The 17,680-nt window shown below is 40.2% G+C and overlaps 1 protein-coding gene across 3 annotated transcripts in view; it reads right to left on the reverse strand.

Annotated features, from left to right (window-relative positions):
• Positions 1–16,729, reverse strand: part of LOC116309297 (heparan sulfate glucosamine 3-O-sulfotransferase 5) — a 100,906-nt gene extending 84,177 nt beyond the window's left edge. Inside the window, exons 1-2 of one of the 3 annotated variants that reach the window (XM_039598583.1) lie at positions 16,321–16,729; positions 8,487–8,556 (exon numbers count right to left, since the gene is read on the reverse strand). The gene's annotated coding sequence lies outside the window, so the exon portion shown is untranslated. Of the gene's footprint in view, positions 1–8,486; positions 8,557–11,504; positions 11,572–16,320 lie in introns of all 3 variants that reach the window. The other 2 variants (XM_039598582.1, XM_031725867.2) reach the window with 2 other exon arrangements.
• Between the last annotated feature and the right edge of the window lie 951 nt (positions 16,730–17,680).

The raw sequence follows: 17,680 nt of genomic DNA on the forward strand, positions 1-17,680 counted from the left end.
TTCTGAACAACCATAGTTTCATTAACAGAAGATGTTAGTTTTTAGGTCAAGTCTTTCTTCTTTAGAATTCTTCTGTTTTACAATTTCCATTTGGAAAAAAAAAAGAAAGATAGAAATTAGGTATAAAGGGGTAGATGTGAACATCACCGTAACCATACGTCTAACTCTAAACAGGTCACCAGGGACCTGATAGTTCTTCAGAACTGTTAAATGTCAGAATAAGGTTTAAAAACACTTATAGCCAAAACTATTATAGCCAGATTTTCGATACTGAAACCAACAATTTGATCGTCTGCATACATTTTAAATGAAAAACAAATATGTGGCCTGGTCTGCCAGGAATTAAAAGAAAAAAGAAATCAAAACACTACAGCATTCCAGGCAAACAAAATAGGCCAAGATGATGATCCTGTCTGCTCTCCCAGAAATACATGCCTGCACCATCAAAAGTTACAAACCTCCCTTCGTCCAGCCATTTTATTAACACTAAAATCTTTTTGAAATGTCAAATAGTTTATGTTGAGTTATTTACACAAGCATTATGATATATCATTATATTTATCATTATGATATATAACATGATACCGATACTACTCTTCACGTTTTACTGTAATTGCATACACATAATACAAGTTTTTAAGCCTAGTTGTAGCATATATATGAATTTTTGGTCATTTTTGAACATTCTGCCCTGTTGGCCACAACCATATACAAAATGATTCAATATTGGAGCTGGATAGAAATTGCAAAGCATCGAATGGAAACCTCAACACTGAAGTTTACCAGAAGCCCACACACACAGACCAGTACAGTCTCTTTGACTCCCACCACCCTCTAGAATACAAACTTGAAGTAATCAGGACCCTACAACACCGGTTAAAAAAAAATTCCTCTAAGCCAGAAGGGAGAAAGAGGGACCGCACACATGCAAAGAAAGCTCTAAAAACATGTGTTTATTCTAATTGGGCCTTCATGAAATCAACAAAGAGGCACAGAAAAGAAGGTCAGACACCAACTAGGGACAAACAGAACAACATCATTATCCCTTAAGTAGCAGGTTTGTCAGAAACTCAGGAGAGTCTTGTCCAAGCACGACATCCCAGTGTACTTCAGACCCAGCCACACATTCAGACATAAAATGGTTCATCCCAAACACAAACTTAACAACGTAGTGTATGCTGTGCAATGCTTAACCCCTACATTGAAGAGACCAAACAGCCATTTCATAAATGCATGGCACAACATAGAAGAGCCACCTGGACAGGACAAGACTCAGCTGTGCCACATGCTCCTTTAAAGGCTTAAAAAAACAAGATTATCGGATACTAATCAAACTGAAAATGACGAGTCTTTTGATGCTAGCAGTGTCGTCTTCACCTCCTCTGGCTGATACAGCTTCACACAGCTGCACTGCTCACAGGAAGGCCATCCTATGAACAACAGGTGATATTCACTACACTGAACGACACTTCATGGGGAATTCTGAGGAGTCAGTACAGCTTCCGTTTCAAAAACATGGAAGTATTAAGCGGTTCCTATAAATGTTTACCTGGCCAACGCTCACATTAATGTTAGCTATTAGAAATGACCCAAAAGCGGTTGTCATTAAGGAAGGCAGCAAACATACAGCACATCTCTAACAGTAAGATAGTTATTTTGGTCTAAATATGATATATTTCTCTTGAAGTCCCAGATCAATGCTGAAGAAAGTCTACCAGCAACTACACATAAATAGTAGCAGCCTACAATACAAACGCTATTTGATCATCATAAAAATATTGTTCCATGTCACCAGGTCATAGACAACCTAAAAATATTGTTGTCTTTTTGTCACTGACATTACTGTTTGTGTTGTTCTAATCCTTTATTTTACCTTTTTTTTTTTTTTTTACCCTTGTGTACGGAAGAGGATAAGGGCCACCGGGGGGACCTCCATCTCCCCAGCCTGAGGAGAGGGAGTGGGGAACACCAAGGTGTTTCTAGGCCAGCCGAGAGATATAATCTCTCTAGCCTGTCCTGGCTCTGCCCCGGGGCCTCCTCCCGGTGGGACATGCCCGGAGAACCTCACCCAGGAGGCATCCTTGTCAGATGCCCGAACCATCTCATCTGACTCCTTTCGATGTGGAGGAGCAGCGGCTCTACTCTGAGCCCCTCCCGAATGGCCAAACTTCTCACCCTATCTCTAAGGGAGAGGCCAGCCACACTTTGGAGGAAGCCCATTTCCGCCGCTTGTATCCGCGATCTCGTTCTTTCAGTCACTACCCACAGCTCGTGACCGTAGGTGAGGGTAGGGACGTAAATCGACTGGTAAATTGATGAGAGCTTCACTTTTACACTCAGCTCTCTCTTCCCCACAACAGACCGGTACAGTGTCCACATCGCTGCGGCCGCTGCACCAATCCATCTGTCAATCTCCCGCTCCCTTTCCCGTCACTCCTGAACAAGACCCCGAGATACTTAAACTCCTCCACTTGGGGCAGGAACTTGTCCTGACCCGGAGTTTGCACTCCACCCTTTTCTGGCTGAGGACCATGACCTCAGATTTGGAGGTGCTTCCCACCACTTCACACTCGGCTGCGAACCATTCCAAGGCGAGCTGGAGGCCATCACCTGATGAAGCCAACAGAACCACATCATCTGCAAAAAGCAGAGATGAGATCCTGAGACCACCCAAGCCTACCGCCACTTGGCTATGCCTAGAAATTCTGTCCATAAAAATTATGAACAGAGTCAGTGACAAAGGGCAGCCCTGGCGGAGCCCATCACCCACCAGGAATGAGTCCGAGTTATTGCCGGGTATGTGGACCAAGCTCTTGAAACGGTTGTATAAGGACTGAATGGCCCATAGCAATGGGCCAGAAACCCCATACTCCCGAAGCACCCCCCACAGGACCCCCCGAGGGACATGGTCAAATGCCTTCTCCAAGTCCACAAGACACATGTAGACTGGTTGGGCAAACTTCCATGCACCTGGGTGGGTGGCTGGGTACTCTGAACCGCCGCTCGGCGCATAAGCACAGACGACGGTCAGGACCCGTTCCCTGACCCGAAGACGAAGGGAACAAACCCTCTCGTCCACTGGGAGAAAGCCCAACATACCAGCAGCAAGCCGAGGGGATACCAAGATACCCACCCCAGCCTGCCGCCTCTCACCAGGGGCGACTCCAGACTGAGACAGAGTCCAGACCCTCTCCAGGAGGCTGGTTCCAGAGCCCAAGCCATGCGTTGAGGTGAGCCTGACTATATCTAGCCAGTACCTCTCAACCTCACACACTAACTCAGGCTCCTTCCCCACCAGAGAGGTGACATTCCATGTCCCAATTGCCAGTCTTGGTAGCCGGGGATCGGTCTGCCAGGGCCTCCACTCTTGGCCACTGCCCGGTTCACATTGCACCCGACCCCTATAGTGGCTCCTGCGGGTGGTGGGCCTGCAGGAAGATGGGCCCATGTCCCTTTTTCGGCCTGTGCCCGGCCGGGCCCCATGGACTATGGACCGGCCACCAGATGCTCGCCCTCGGGCACCCTCCTCAGGCCTGGCTCCAGGGCGGGGCCCCGGTAACCCTATCCCGGGCAGGGTGAACTGTTTCCTCGATGGTCTTGTCATAGGGGTCTTCTGAATCGCTCTTTGTCTGGTCCCTCACCCAGATTAAAGTCAGAATTTTGAGAAAAAAGAATTCCGAGAAAAAAGTCAGAATCCTGACTTTAATCTCAGAAACTCTGGGAATTATGACTTTTTTTCTCAGAAGTCTGGAAGAGAAAAAAAAAAGATGTGTCTTTATTTTTTGCTGGCCCTAATCCTCTTCAGTACTTGTGATATTAAAAATGGTATGGAGTATTTTTCCAGGTATTGTTATCCACTTTTAATATCATGACAGCCTTCATGTGCGTACATGGACGCATGTACATGCTCACACCTCAAGTTTGTTATTGTAAAGTTCTATTGAACTTAACATGAAATATACTCTAATAAGATCAAACAAGCTTCTGGCATTTTAATTGTCTAATAGGGAGATACCCACAACGATAGACTGAATACTTTTTCAAAGCCAATTAGAAATGTACTAAACACAGACCAAAGTTACAGAACTCTTCTAACCCTGCATTCTGAAAGGCAGCTCTGGTTCTGATTCTGGAGACTCAAAATTCTCTTAGCATTTCCTGTCATAAAGTGTGTTACAGAAGAATAGCCTATTGTAAAGTCAGACAGTTTCATTTGACACAATCCTAAAGCAGCTTGTAAAAGTGTGGGAGCAGGTAATTCATAAGTATATGCCACATAACTCCGGGCTTGCTCCCAGTAAATTAGCACTTCTGCCTCCTAGATAGTTTTGGAATATCTTATAACTTGTCAGAGCTCTCTATCAACATTTATAATTGCCTTCACAACTTTTAAAGATCAGAAATTGAGGAGAAAATGGGTCTACATATAGCACCAGTCTGCCAACACGAGTAAGTATTTCATACTTCTTGTTTCTATCCCCAAGTGGTGAAGATTTTGAATCTTTAAAATGCACTGTGCAGTGATACTTGCAAGTGCTCCATCCATGGGCCTGCAGGGGATGCAATGCACTGCCAATGACATTAGTTGCCATGGTAACTCTGACAGCACCTTCCCATAAACACTCTAATTGATAGCAGCAGATAGCTAGAGAGAATTAAGCATCATGCCCCGATCGCTGGCTATATGTACAGACAAAGGTGCTGATGGTCAGACAAAACCTGTCTGCAGACACATGCATGCCCTCAGGAAAATGATCGGGAAGCTGTATATAACCAACGTGTGAATCCTCGTTCTTCCTTTAAGAAGGCCTACAAGAAACTAATTCATTTCCATGTGTACAGCGAAAACTGCATCTGAACACATTCTCTAAATTAACACCTGTTCTGTCTTCTGCTTACTGCACCAAGGAAAATAGCACTTGCCACAAAATTTGATGAACTTGCCTCTCATTTTGTTTACAGAAGCCATCCCTTTGTTAAAATGACTTTGGGTAACTCATCGTGCCACAGGAAATATGATTATGAATGATTTTTGCATTTAGTGTGACAGTGTTATATCCTTGCGTGTCAATAAAGCTTAAGCTTAAGTCTTTTTTATGGCTGCATTTCAGCAGCAGCAGCAGGACTAAAGCTGAGTGAGAAAGTATTGAGCCATGATGCAATAGAAGCCAAAGTTTAGAGGGAAAAAAGATGGTGTCTCTGCCTTTCAGTCTGCCTGTTTGCAGACAGCTGGAGCAGATAGACATCAGCTTTTTTGTCAACACAGTGGGCTGCATGAAAAAGCTCACACAGACAGAGGATGGCAGGTTTTTTGTCTATAGATTCTTTTTAGACATTTATATAAGGCTTAACGCAGACATGACAGATGGACCAGCAGAAAGGCAACCTATGAAATATGACTCAGACTATAATAGTGATGAAATATTTCCAAGTACAATGAAGTTCAGGCATGTTAACTCAAATCTACTGGACTTGATGCAACCCTGAGCACAGAGTCAATTTTAGTGAAATCTGTCACTATATTCACATTATTCAGCACCAAAATGCCACAAGGTGTCTGACAGTGCTAACAGTGTCATCTTTATCATGAGTGTCTAATTAAAGACATGCTTCTCTTTTAATTAATTCAGCTGTCTGCACAGGGAGTGTAAGTCAAATATGAATCTAATCTTAGCCTTTAATCGCCATCAATGAATGCAAAAGAAAAGCATTAAAACAACCAGTCATCATCAGTGATGATGGGTGGCCTATGTCCTTTTTGGATTTCGGAAATTATTTTCTTACCTTCTGGCAATCTGGGGTTAATAAAGATTTTATTTCAGCTACTGACAAAGTTGTACTCTGCTTCCTCTGTACCTGACAGCTGCCTCCGAGGCCCACAAGCTAACTTAGCCCAATAGGACTCATTCTTGCATCAGTTGGCTCCCTTCACTTTGAGTGTCCACCTCCTGCCTTTGGCTTTAGCTCTGTACAGCCCCCTCACCAACAGAGGTGGGAAACATGGTCCATTTGGACTCCATTTGCATGAAACATTCCTTTTTGATAACCATAGCATTAGGGCTTGATCATGTGACCCTGAATGCTGCCTTAGTTACACTGCAATAGGCATACACTGCTGTGAGGTTCCCTTGAACAGCTTTTTTCCCTCACTATGTGTTTACACACCACTCACTGTTAAATAGATAAATTTGAACTGATATTGAATTGAACTGAACTAAATTTATAAATGTGAACTGAAGAGATTGTATACTGTATATAGCAATGTTCAGCCCAAACATGTTCCTTATCCACAGCTTTTGAGCCATATTTGCCCTCAGCCACATGACCACCTTACATAGGCCATGTATAAGATGTGTCAACATCAGACCCACCAACCCTGTTAATGTGCTGCAACCCATGGAAAGCTATAATATATGGCTCATATAATTCTCACTGACATAATAAAACTATACGTGTCAAAAGGAGCTTCAATTAGGCACTGATGTATCAGCTATCTAGCCCTTTGAATACACTCTGTACCATTTAGCATAATGTTTACGCCTGTGGGGTTAATGTGAATGAGTGTTTTTTAACCCAATTTTACCATAGATAAGAAAAGAAAATTAAACAGAGGGTTCACTTACAGGATTTTGACCAAGACAATAGTTTAATATTTATTGTTACTTTTAGTTATGTTATCAAAATTCTTATTTGTATTCATACTCATTTAATTTCTAGAGATGCTTATAGGTGAATGATGTGCAGTTCTGTAATTTACATAGCAATTATAAAATAAGCAAACTTTTGTGTTTAATCCACATTGAAATATGTGTTTGACCAGTCTTTATCAGCCAAAATCATTTTTAAGCAATCGGATCTAAAAACTCTGCATTTTATTTTTTATTTTTTATTTTTTTTACTGTCTTGGGATGGGTGCTGATTTGTCACTTTTACAAGAACAATTTAGACCATATGACTGACACTTTCAGTCATATGGTCTATAGCTAACTTGAGCACAAGAGTGCTAAGTGAAAAGAGCCATTTGAACACGCTTACATTTTACACACGAGTGACCCCCTAAGGGAATTTAACCGCTCACCCTCATTCCAGTGAGCAACACAGGCCTTTAAATAATCTTCACTGCTAGATGGGATATAGCGTGTTATTTTCAGATACCTGGAAATAACATCTGTGGTCCACCTTGACTACAGCTTTGTTTGTTCTATGTGTCAAACTTAATGTGCTTTGTTGGGCTTTAGGTTCTATGCTGGAGAGGTCAGTCAGACAGAAAGATACTGAAATGCAGCAAGAACAAGTTGGATGGAAGTTCTCACTGCTGTCGTTATTTATGTGTTCAGAAGCCAATTAGACTGCAAACAAAGCAGTGGTAATAAATAACTATCCATGCAAAACAGCAGCGCAACTTCAATTTAACAGTTTTAAAATGCAAGCACAGCAGTAATTGAATCTAGTGAATCAGATAAAATGAAAAATAAATAAATCATACACATTACAAGCCTTCTGATACTATCATTTCCTATTGTTGCGGCATTCTTAATAATTAGCTTTATATAATAATTCTTCGGTTTTTCTTAACATATTCTTAAAATTAACCATGGCTATTTCACCTTGCAAGTCTCCCATGTTGCTATTTTTAACAGCCCAAAGCATACAAACTCTGAAAAGCTTTACAGCTTTGCTGTTAATAAAAAGACATTGAAGTGAAATAATACTTCTGGTAAGAACTAAGAGAAAAGACCCGAAACTGTGTTCTCAGCAAGTGATGACTAAAATCAAAAGCTATGCCTAGAATTTTCATAAGGAGACTAAATGCTCTTAGGCTTCAGAGGCTTAAAATAAATTTAATTTACTTTCTAAGTAATTACTGGGGATAAACCTATTCCTAACACTATCCCTATATTTCTTGGCAATCAAAAAAAAATATTTCTAAACAAAATGCATCATCTTCAGCTTGTCTCTAAAACATAGGGTTAGGATTCAACTAAGGTTGGAGTTCTTGATGAGAAACAATAAAGAAGGGACATATTATATGGTCCACAGCTAGGTAGTTAGGTAGTAAACTATCTGCTGTCTATGACAATAGCACTACATGACTCTAGATAATGGACAATGGACAACAATGGAGGAACTAGACAATCTGGTATGTCAGTTCAACAATTTGTGTTCAGTATTCTCTAGCTAAGACTGGTGCAGCTACTTGGATGAAAACAGACATGTCAGATGCAGCTGTACAGTAACCAGCAAATATGCTTCAACTCTGTTTACAGATACAGCCCTGTCTTTGCAAGTGAACAGAAAAGTGATTTAAAAAAATAAGGGATGACTATCTTATAGCATTCAGTGGTAGTTTCTGATGTCACTGAATATGTTTGAACTTAAAACATCAGTTTGAACAGTGGCATGCAGTGAAATGCAAACAGAGATGATTGCCCACCCACCACCACAAACACAGAAACAAAAACATCTTGGATCACATTAAAAAATACCTTTTCGCTGACTATCTGCACTTCAGATGGATGTCTTCACTTTTAAGCACTTTTTCCTGGCTGAAGAATTCTAGAATAAAAGAATTATCAAATATATAACCAAACATTTTTTACTGTGCACTGACAATGACAAGTGGCGGAAGAGTTTTTCAAACTATTAATTTAGGAAGAAATGCAATCAAAAACTAAGAAAATTCCTCGCTATGCCTCAAACTGTATTATTGGAAAATTATTCTAGAGTATCCATAAAGTCTCCATTTGTTTCTCTTATCAGGGGCAGGATCGTATAGTAGGGTATGCAGCCTAAACAGCCTAAGCAGAGTACCCCAGATTTCCTTCTTCCCAGCCACGTCCTCCAGCTCATCTTAGGGAACACAGAAGAATTCCCAGGCCAGCCAAGGAATATAATCTCTCCAGGGGTGTCCTGGGTCACCCACAGGGTTCCACAGGATATCTTGAAGGATGTGGTTGAATGAATTCTTCAGTTCCACGAAATGCATGTAAACTGGTTGGGCAAACTCCGACACACACTCACATACTCTCGAAAAGATAAAGACCTGGTCCAGCATTCTTTGACCAGGACAAAAACCATGTTGTTCCTCTTGAAACCGAGGTTAGACTAATGGATGAACTGTAGTGTGACCCCTGGTGCTGGAGCACGCGCTCTCCAGTTCCTCTTCTTAAAGATGAGAACCACCACCCTAGTCAGCCAATCCGGTGGCACTACTGCAGATCTCCAAGTGACATTGCAGAGGCATGTGAGCCGAGACAGCCCTACAACATTCAGGACATTAGGGAACTCTAGGAGTCAGGTACAATGTGTGTCAGATGATGGTCAAGGGCGCAAACTCTGGCAGCAATAATAATTCCTCCCACCCACTCCATGACGTGCTGGCTAGCCACAGGAGCATCTTCAGTGAGAGACTGAGATTACCAAAAAGCACCACTGAACGACACAGGAAATCATTCCTGCCTGTGGCCATCTCCCTGTACAACTCGTCCATGTATACTGCTATAGCTACACTCTTTTTGCACATGCTCTTCTTTCTTATTGAGATATTTATTAGTAAGTGACTTATATATATGTATATATTGTATATATTGTGCTATTTCTTACTTCTTGTATTGTCTGTTTTTGTTACTGTTTGTACTGGAGCACTGTAACCAACATAATTTCTCCTAGGGATCAATAAAGTATTATGATTCTGATTCTGAGTTCAATCCCTGGCTTTCGAGACATAAGGTATCAAAAGTAAAAACAGTTGCAGGTCTACATCTTGATTTTTCTAAGGTGTATTAAAATATAACAATTAAAAAATCATTTGAATTAAAAGGCTTGAGCTTTGTGTCACATCATTAACTATCAATATCCACAATATCATTAATGAAAAATGAAGGTGCAGTGTTCAGAAACAGCTGGTTAAATTTGTTACATTCAGTCAACCAAGTGATTTCTCATAGACACTAATCTGAAAGTGCTGCTGAGCCTGCACATGGTCAGTTTGCTTTTTTTTATTACACTGGAGATGGTCAGAGGTGCTGTCCCTCTCCATCATCATTAGACCTTTTTAACAACTTTTTCACACTCCATCACACATTGGCCAAGGTAGTGAAGTTGTTAGGTAATAAGAGGAAACTCATCTGTTACAATGATAAATCACTGATACTCATTTACTTGCTAATGCTAGCTGTGTTTTCACACAAAGCGCAGATTGCAACTGATCTCAGAGCAATGACAGTAGGGCCTGCACCAGTTTGCCTCACACGCTGGTCATCAGTTTCCTGTGAAAGACCAGAGATTTATCCACAATGTGCATGAGCAAACCAAAAAAGAAAGCTGCTGCGCTCTCAACTCAGCTCAGGAGACAGACACATCTGCTTTCTGCAATTTTCAGAGTACAAAACAAGCAGAGCTTTCAGTACAATAGTCAACTGCAGCCAAAGACACAAGATAGAAGTAATGTATGGGAGGAGCTTTATGACAGAACTGTTTTTTAATTTATGGTTGTTTGTATGTTTTAATTTATGTATCTTTTTAAATTTAATGAGGCAAGCACTGCCTGGCTAAAACCATGGCAAGCACTGTTTGGCTTGCTTGTCCTCATGTAATACCAATGAGTTTGAACCACAAGCTTAGTTCAAACAGTTGATAACAGAAATGGGAGCTCTTCATAACAAATCTCCCTACTTTCATTTGTCCTAAAGGAGAAGTTGTGGCAAAGTCAGCAATAATTCTGTCCCATGTTCACCACCTGTGATCGTGTTCCATTTTTACGGATATTCTGAATAAATTTTATTTATACAGCACCAAAACACAACAACAGTAGCATCAAGGCACTTTATATTGTAAGGTAGACCCTACAAAAATACATACAGAGAAAAACTCAACAATCATATGACCCCCCCTATGAGCAAGTACTTTGGTGACAGAGAAAAGGAAAAACTCCCTTTTAACAGGAAGAAAGCTCTGACAGAACCAGGCTCAGGGTTGGCAGCCATCTGCCGCGACCGGTTGTGGTGAGAGAAGGAAGGTACAATGTCCAGTACGTTTTCCTCATCAGTTACATTACGTTCAAATTGAAAAGGATGAACAGAAAACATTTTTTATTCTTCCTGTAGGGTCGAGAGATATCTATTACGTCCATTTCAATCATTTGATGTAACTACCAAGACTCATTGCAACGTAAACCATGGAGACGACATATTTTTATAACATTTTATGAAGACAAAGATTGTTTTTTTATAGGACCACTCTACTGTTCTAATTGAAAACTACAGCGAGTGTTAGGAACACAGAGCATCTGTTTCAAAATTTCTTTGAAAATTTAGAACTGTTCAAGCTTAAAACTACCCATGCTAAATTCCATCCATGAAATGCAGTCTTTATTAGTGGTGTATAATCAGAAAGCAGTAGGTTTCTAAGGTAAACTACAATTTAATATTGTTATTTATTCAGTATTTGTATTTTCTCTTTACACACTGCAGAAAGAGGAAGAAGTGTCCCTGGCAAAAATTTACCTGTTGGGGTAATTTGATAAAATGCCATTTCATTCTGCAGTATATGACGTATCAGCAAATCACTCCCCTGAAAGAGAGCAAGAAAACAAAGCAATTACTGCAGGACCTTAGCTGATGTGGTAATTGCGTGGTTAAGGTTCACGTCCAAGTACAAGAATAGTCCAATACTGCAAACCTCCATCAGTGCTCTAAACACCATACATAAAATGAGTCCCTAGATCTAAAAGAAAATCTACATTGGGATTAGTTTGTAATATCTGCTAGAGAACTTTAAAACAATGTCCACTTTTCTTATTTCAATTTGTCATGTATTTTTCAAGATATGATGCAGCATATCCCATATGCCATCTTGATGGAGTTTTTTGACCATTACAATCAATACAGAAAAAGAAATAGTAATTTAATAAACTGTGGTAGCGTTGTTTTTGCTACATTCACTGATTAAACGTTTAATGAATAAAGTAATCTCAAAGAAGATCATCAGCTTTTTCCATAGGACATACAAAGTGGAAACCACCATTTAAATCAGGGTGTAAAAGCTAGAAAAAGAAAACAATACCGTCTAATTAATTGAATCCTAGGCGTGTCACATGGGTCTACTGTGCGAGGACACCTAAATTGCATCAAGCAAATCTGGGGAATGGAACCCATACGGCTAATGGATATGGGTTATGATATTGTTTTGGAAAGCTCTGCAACACACCGTCCTTCAAATGCTATAGCAACACAGACCTCCACAAATCATTACAGCAGCATAATGGAACACAGTTGATCAGACCCAGGATGAAGGGGTGCCAGGGAAAAGAAGAAGAAGACTGTTCTGTGAATAATGATTATGGTCACCTTAGTCATATATCACCATCCGTGAGAAGTTGTCTTGGATAATGGTGTCAGTGCAGAGGGCTGACAAATTTCTGCACCATCCTCAGGTTTCAATCCTATAGTTACCCTCCTCTTCTCTCTTTGTGTCTGCCACCATAATTGCTTAGTAAGCAAGAAATTAATCCATGTTGCAGTAACCCAAACATGTTTTCTAAATTAGACATAGGAGATTGACCATCATGAATGTGGAGTGATGACACAGCAGGCCTTACTTTGACGCAAGTTGTTAGCAACTCTTAGCCAAGGTCAAGTTAGTATAGTATGTGGGTCCTTTCCTTAATATTGGATGAATTCAATTAGTGCTTCTGCAAAGACAAACGTGAGAGAAATATAATGTGTGGTTGAGTAAGAGGTCAAACCAATGTAGTGTAGAAGGTTCTGTAAAATCAGACCGATAGACTAATTCTCTCTTGTTCGCTTTTCTTTTCACAGTTTTACTGCAGTTGGCAGCTCAACTGGATCGTCTGCCAGCCATGTGCTGCTCCATTTGTTTCTCTCAGAAGGTCACAGGAGAGAGTTTTCAGGCCCTTCCTCAACTTTCGTGGCCACCCTGCCCACAGGAGTTATTAAGATGAATAGAGCAATATGCTGTCCTGGCTGCTGCTAGCTTTGTGCCATCATGACCTCTGATAACTCAAATCAGACCTTCGGGAACACATCTACAGTTACCCACTGATGAGATCCATGCTCAAGAATATGATGTATGGGTGTCATTTTAAGGTGAAACAGAAATTGTAGGTTGCAGTAAATACAGACTATGCAAGTCATTAAACCAATACAGTGTTTGACATTACCCAGTGTGGACACTGAGATCACATCCAGGAGGAAGTTTAGCATTTAGTATTTCACAGACTTTTTACTTTACAATTTTACATCAAGTTAAAAGAACCAGTTACAGTATGAGAACCAGTTTTTCAATGTCATTCAATGTAACTGACAACATGTTGTAAGGGATTTTAATGGCAATAATTTTAAGTAATTAAATCGGAAATTGTTTAATCAATGCAGTAGAGCCTTACACCTGTGCTTTTTTAATGGCCAGCAGGGGTACCTCCTGTGGTTACTCCTGGTTATATATTTGTCTAAGTAAATACCGCCTCGGTTTTCTTGCTCTAAGACCTTGTTAAAATTCTTGAAATACATTTAGAAAGCCTTTTTCAAATCTCTATTACTATTTCACAATATTTTACTTTGTTTGATTTCCTTAGCTTGTTAAGGTAAATTGATGGTTCTAAATTGGCCATGTCTCTCACCAGGTTAGAGCTATAATGAACTGGTAACCTGTCCAGAGTGTACTCTACCTTTTACCCTATGACAGCTGGGATATAATACGCCCCTTCATGAACCTGAAGTGGATAACCAGTTAAGAAAAAAGATTAATTTACTGAATCTGAAAGGAGGATAAAACAAGCTTAACAAGCTACTTGTTATCCAATGAGCATGCAACATTGTTCGATGTCTCAGTCAGTTTCACGCTGCACTTATAACACCTGGTATGAAAAAAGCCAAGATGGCTAGGACGAAAACACTCAGCTTGAGGCTTCACAAAATTACTTATATGTCCAGTGGATGACATCATGCTGCCTACATCCAACTTTTATATACAGTTGGAAATATTACTGTCTATTGATATGCTATACTGTATTACGATGCAAGAAAAGAATAACATTCAAGCAAAAAAGTCATCTTTATGCAGTCATAACAGCATTTGCTTTTATCACAGTCCCTATAACATCCAACAGCACAACAAAAAATTTACCACTGTCCACAAATCCCAGGGTCCCCACCACTATATTACAAAGCCTAATTATGCAGCTCAATGGCAATGCCATTTTTTTAGCATTTAGACAAAAGCTACAACAGTTATTAATGCATTTCGTTTGCCTACTGTTTTACTGAGGGATGGGATCCTGCATAACCAGAATATTTTCACTTATAATCACCAGATTAAAATAGGGGAGTGCAAAACAATATTTTTGCATTGTGACTGCATAATTGCTCTCTCTTCTTAATGGGCATAATAAAGAAAAAGTCCTCAGAGCAAACAAACACAACAGAGTACTTTTTACATATTTCGACAGTTTGACAGATGAGACAAATTATTCCTGCACCCACATGCTACAGTACCCTGAAAACATTACCAATGATTTCTATAAACATTCCTAATACACACTGATTATAAGATCGCTGTCTGAACAGTTGACCAACAGCAGGACTGTATAAATAATAGCTGTGTATCACAACAGACAGTGTTTTGTCTGTTTCCAGCCCAAACAGTGTCAGTTCAGTTAAACATACTGAACTGAAACAGACCAAAATTCTTTGAAACTGAGTGGAACACATAATAAGAATTTCTCTATATTTCGCTTTGTACATACTCTGATAGTGTGGTTGGATCAGTTTTGCTTATTAACTAATAGTCTTATTGCTTAAAGACTTCCCGTGTACCAGTCAGCAGGCACATAATAGTATTCACAATGAAGAAAACCCTTCCAGCTATGTCATAAAAAACATATTCCATTTAAAGAGTTAGAATCATATCCCTGTGAATGTTTCCCTTCACTTGTTACCTTGTCTTTTGTTAACTTTAGCAAATGATGCTAGTTTGAAGAATGGGACAGAAAATTGACTGATTGATTGATTGAAAATGAATAAAAACTGACATTCAGAACCTCTAATTGATGTAATCTTGCCTGTGTCAGTTACTTTGTTTTTCAATTAAATTAATACTTCACTCATTATTATACATGTGTGTGTTGTCACAGGACTGCCTTGTCCAGTCTGTGACGTGGAAACACCAAGGAGGAAAAGTCAAACACCAAGCCGACTGCCCAACTTGCATACTTTGTACCAAATAAAAAAGCAATGTCCAAATTTGGAGCTCAATCATATTACAGGAAAAAATATCTCAGCTTCAGTAAAAACCTAGTGAACTATGAGCGCATGAACTCTGTATGTATTAATGGTGATTTGATCTGAGGTCATATTGTCCAGCCCTATTAACAAATACCAATTCAGTAAATTTATAATCTTGTTTGTTAAACAAAATGGAACAAACAAAAACAAAAATATGACAATAATATTAAAGCATAGCCTAGAAAAATGTGTCTTCCACTGCAGGACGAATCCAGCTGATTCATTTAACCACGGTCTCAGATCTGCAAAGCTAACATATCGACTTGTACCGGTACAAGTTACAAAACAACTTAATGTCTGAGAAAAACCACAGCAAAAACAGATATTGCTGGTACTTCCTAATTTCTTTTTTTTTAATTCAGAGCATTATGAATAAAAGACATGCATGTTAGGTAAACTGTCAGTGTGAGATGAAATGCTAAAAATGTATAGAATTAAGTGCTTTATAGGAGAATTGGGCTTGTAGTGTAATTTTAGTGAAGTGGTATGTAAATGACTTTTTCCATTTCCAGTCTCAGAGCTGTTGAATGGTGTGAAGTCCAACACTGCAAGCACTGGATGTTCAAGCCTGAAATACAGTTGGCTGAGCCAAGAGAAGCAAGGATACTGAGGAGCTTCCACAGGCAGCAGTATTTTCCTGATGGCATTAAACCTAAGCCCTTAACCTAACGTCACTGGCTGCTCCCCACTCTACCTTTCATCTTCATTCTCACAGACTGCCACAGAGCTTTAAGCACTTAGCTACTAACAAAAGCCCTATTAGATGGTAAATGTAGAGTAATGATGACAAGCAGCAGCAATGAAAATAGCACCTGTCGCCTGAGACAATAATAAATCACCTGCGATGAGAGTGACTGTGCACAGATACAAGCAAACAAGTTCAGGAAGGTCGAGAGGCAGAAGAAGAGCTAATCTGGACTAACCCTCTCCACCTCCTACAGCTCCAGCAAGGCTGAGGATAAATAACGGGCAAAGTGTTAATATAAGAACGTATTTTGTTTTCTTAGCTTGTGTTTACCTGTTCAGCATCCTCCCCAGGACACGCCAGCTACCCTTCCAGCCCGGCGCTCAGCAGGAGCAGTAACGGAGATCAGAAACCCTCTCAGCATCCCCCGTAAGCTCGCAGGTTCGGCTCCTTACGGGACAACTACCGGCAAGTGCGGTAGTGCAAGTTGGCTCCGACTCGGGATGTTCCGCTAAGCGCGGGTGAGCAGGTGCAAGATTAAAAATAATAATCATAAAAACACGCAGAACGGAACTCTCAGCCTGCGTCCGTCAGTGAGCACAGCGTCAGCTCTCCTCTCGTTTTACGCGGATCCCTGTGAGTCGAAGCCTTTTCTGAAGTCCACGCGCATCGCGGTGCCCTTCACTAGCAATTCCGCCGCGGAGACGCGTGGAGCTCACCCCGTACCGCTGCTGACTGGTCCAGGCGGCACGGACGGAGCCGGGGCGTATTTCTGAAGGAGGAGGAGGGTGAGGGAGGGCGGATGCGCAACGATGCTGGATGCAAGGACGTCACAAAAGTTTCTAAAAGCGCAGAAGTGATTCTGAGAGCACGAAGGGATTATTTTTCCTGCGTCCAGCTGTTAGATAGAAAGATTCCATATTCTGATTATATTCTATTTATTTTATTATTGTTGTTTTTAAAAACAATGATAATGGGAAAAAAATCTTAGGGTAAAACCAAATTTGGAGCAACTTGAAGCAAATTTAAAGAGCATGGCTTTACGCGTTAGGGGTAAATAATTTTTTCCTGACAATCTACTCACACAAGCAAGAGCAAATACGTGTTAGATAACATGATGTCTATCTCTGTCTATCTATATATATTTTTTTTATTTTTGTGACTCATATAGGCTTGTTTTATATGACCCTAAATTACTTGTGAACTGTTGCTAAATGTAATACTACCTTAAATGTTGATAAACCGGTAAGAGAATTGTAACTTAAATAACTGGCTGTGTTCTTACAACACGAATAGATGGTGAATGCAGACAAAAAGGTCCTGCTTGAAAACTCATTGTTACTGTATAACCTTTAAGCTGGTGTTACGTTTAGGTTGGTAAACGGTATTATATGATGCTTTTCAATTCTAACTGAGAATTCAAAGCCTAGAGGCCTCATTCAACCATTCATAAACTCATTCATGCAGTGCTTTTACATTATGCCTAAACACTTTATCTAACATTCATGCACATTCACACACACACTGACAGTTAGTGTACAGGGTGAAAATTGAAGTTCAGTATCTTACACAAGGATACTTACACATAAGAACTGAAGGAGCCAGGGATCAAAATCTAACCTTCCGATGAGCAGACCATCTGAGCCACAGCCACTTCTAAGTTGCTATGTCTAAAATCTTAAACTATATTAGC

The sequence above is a fragment of the Oreochromis aureus genome, linkage group 15 (assembly GCF_013358895.1).
Source record: "Oreochromis aureus strain Israel breed Guangdong linkage group 15, ZZ_aureus, whole genome shotgun sequence".
Taxonomy (NCBI): Eukaryota; Metazoa; Chordata; class Actinopteri; order Cichliformes; family Cichlidae; genus Oreochromis; species Oreochromis aureus.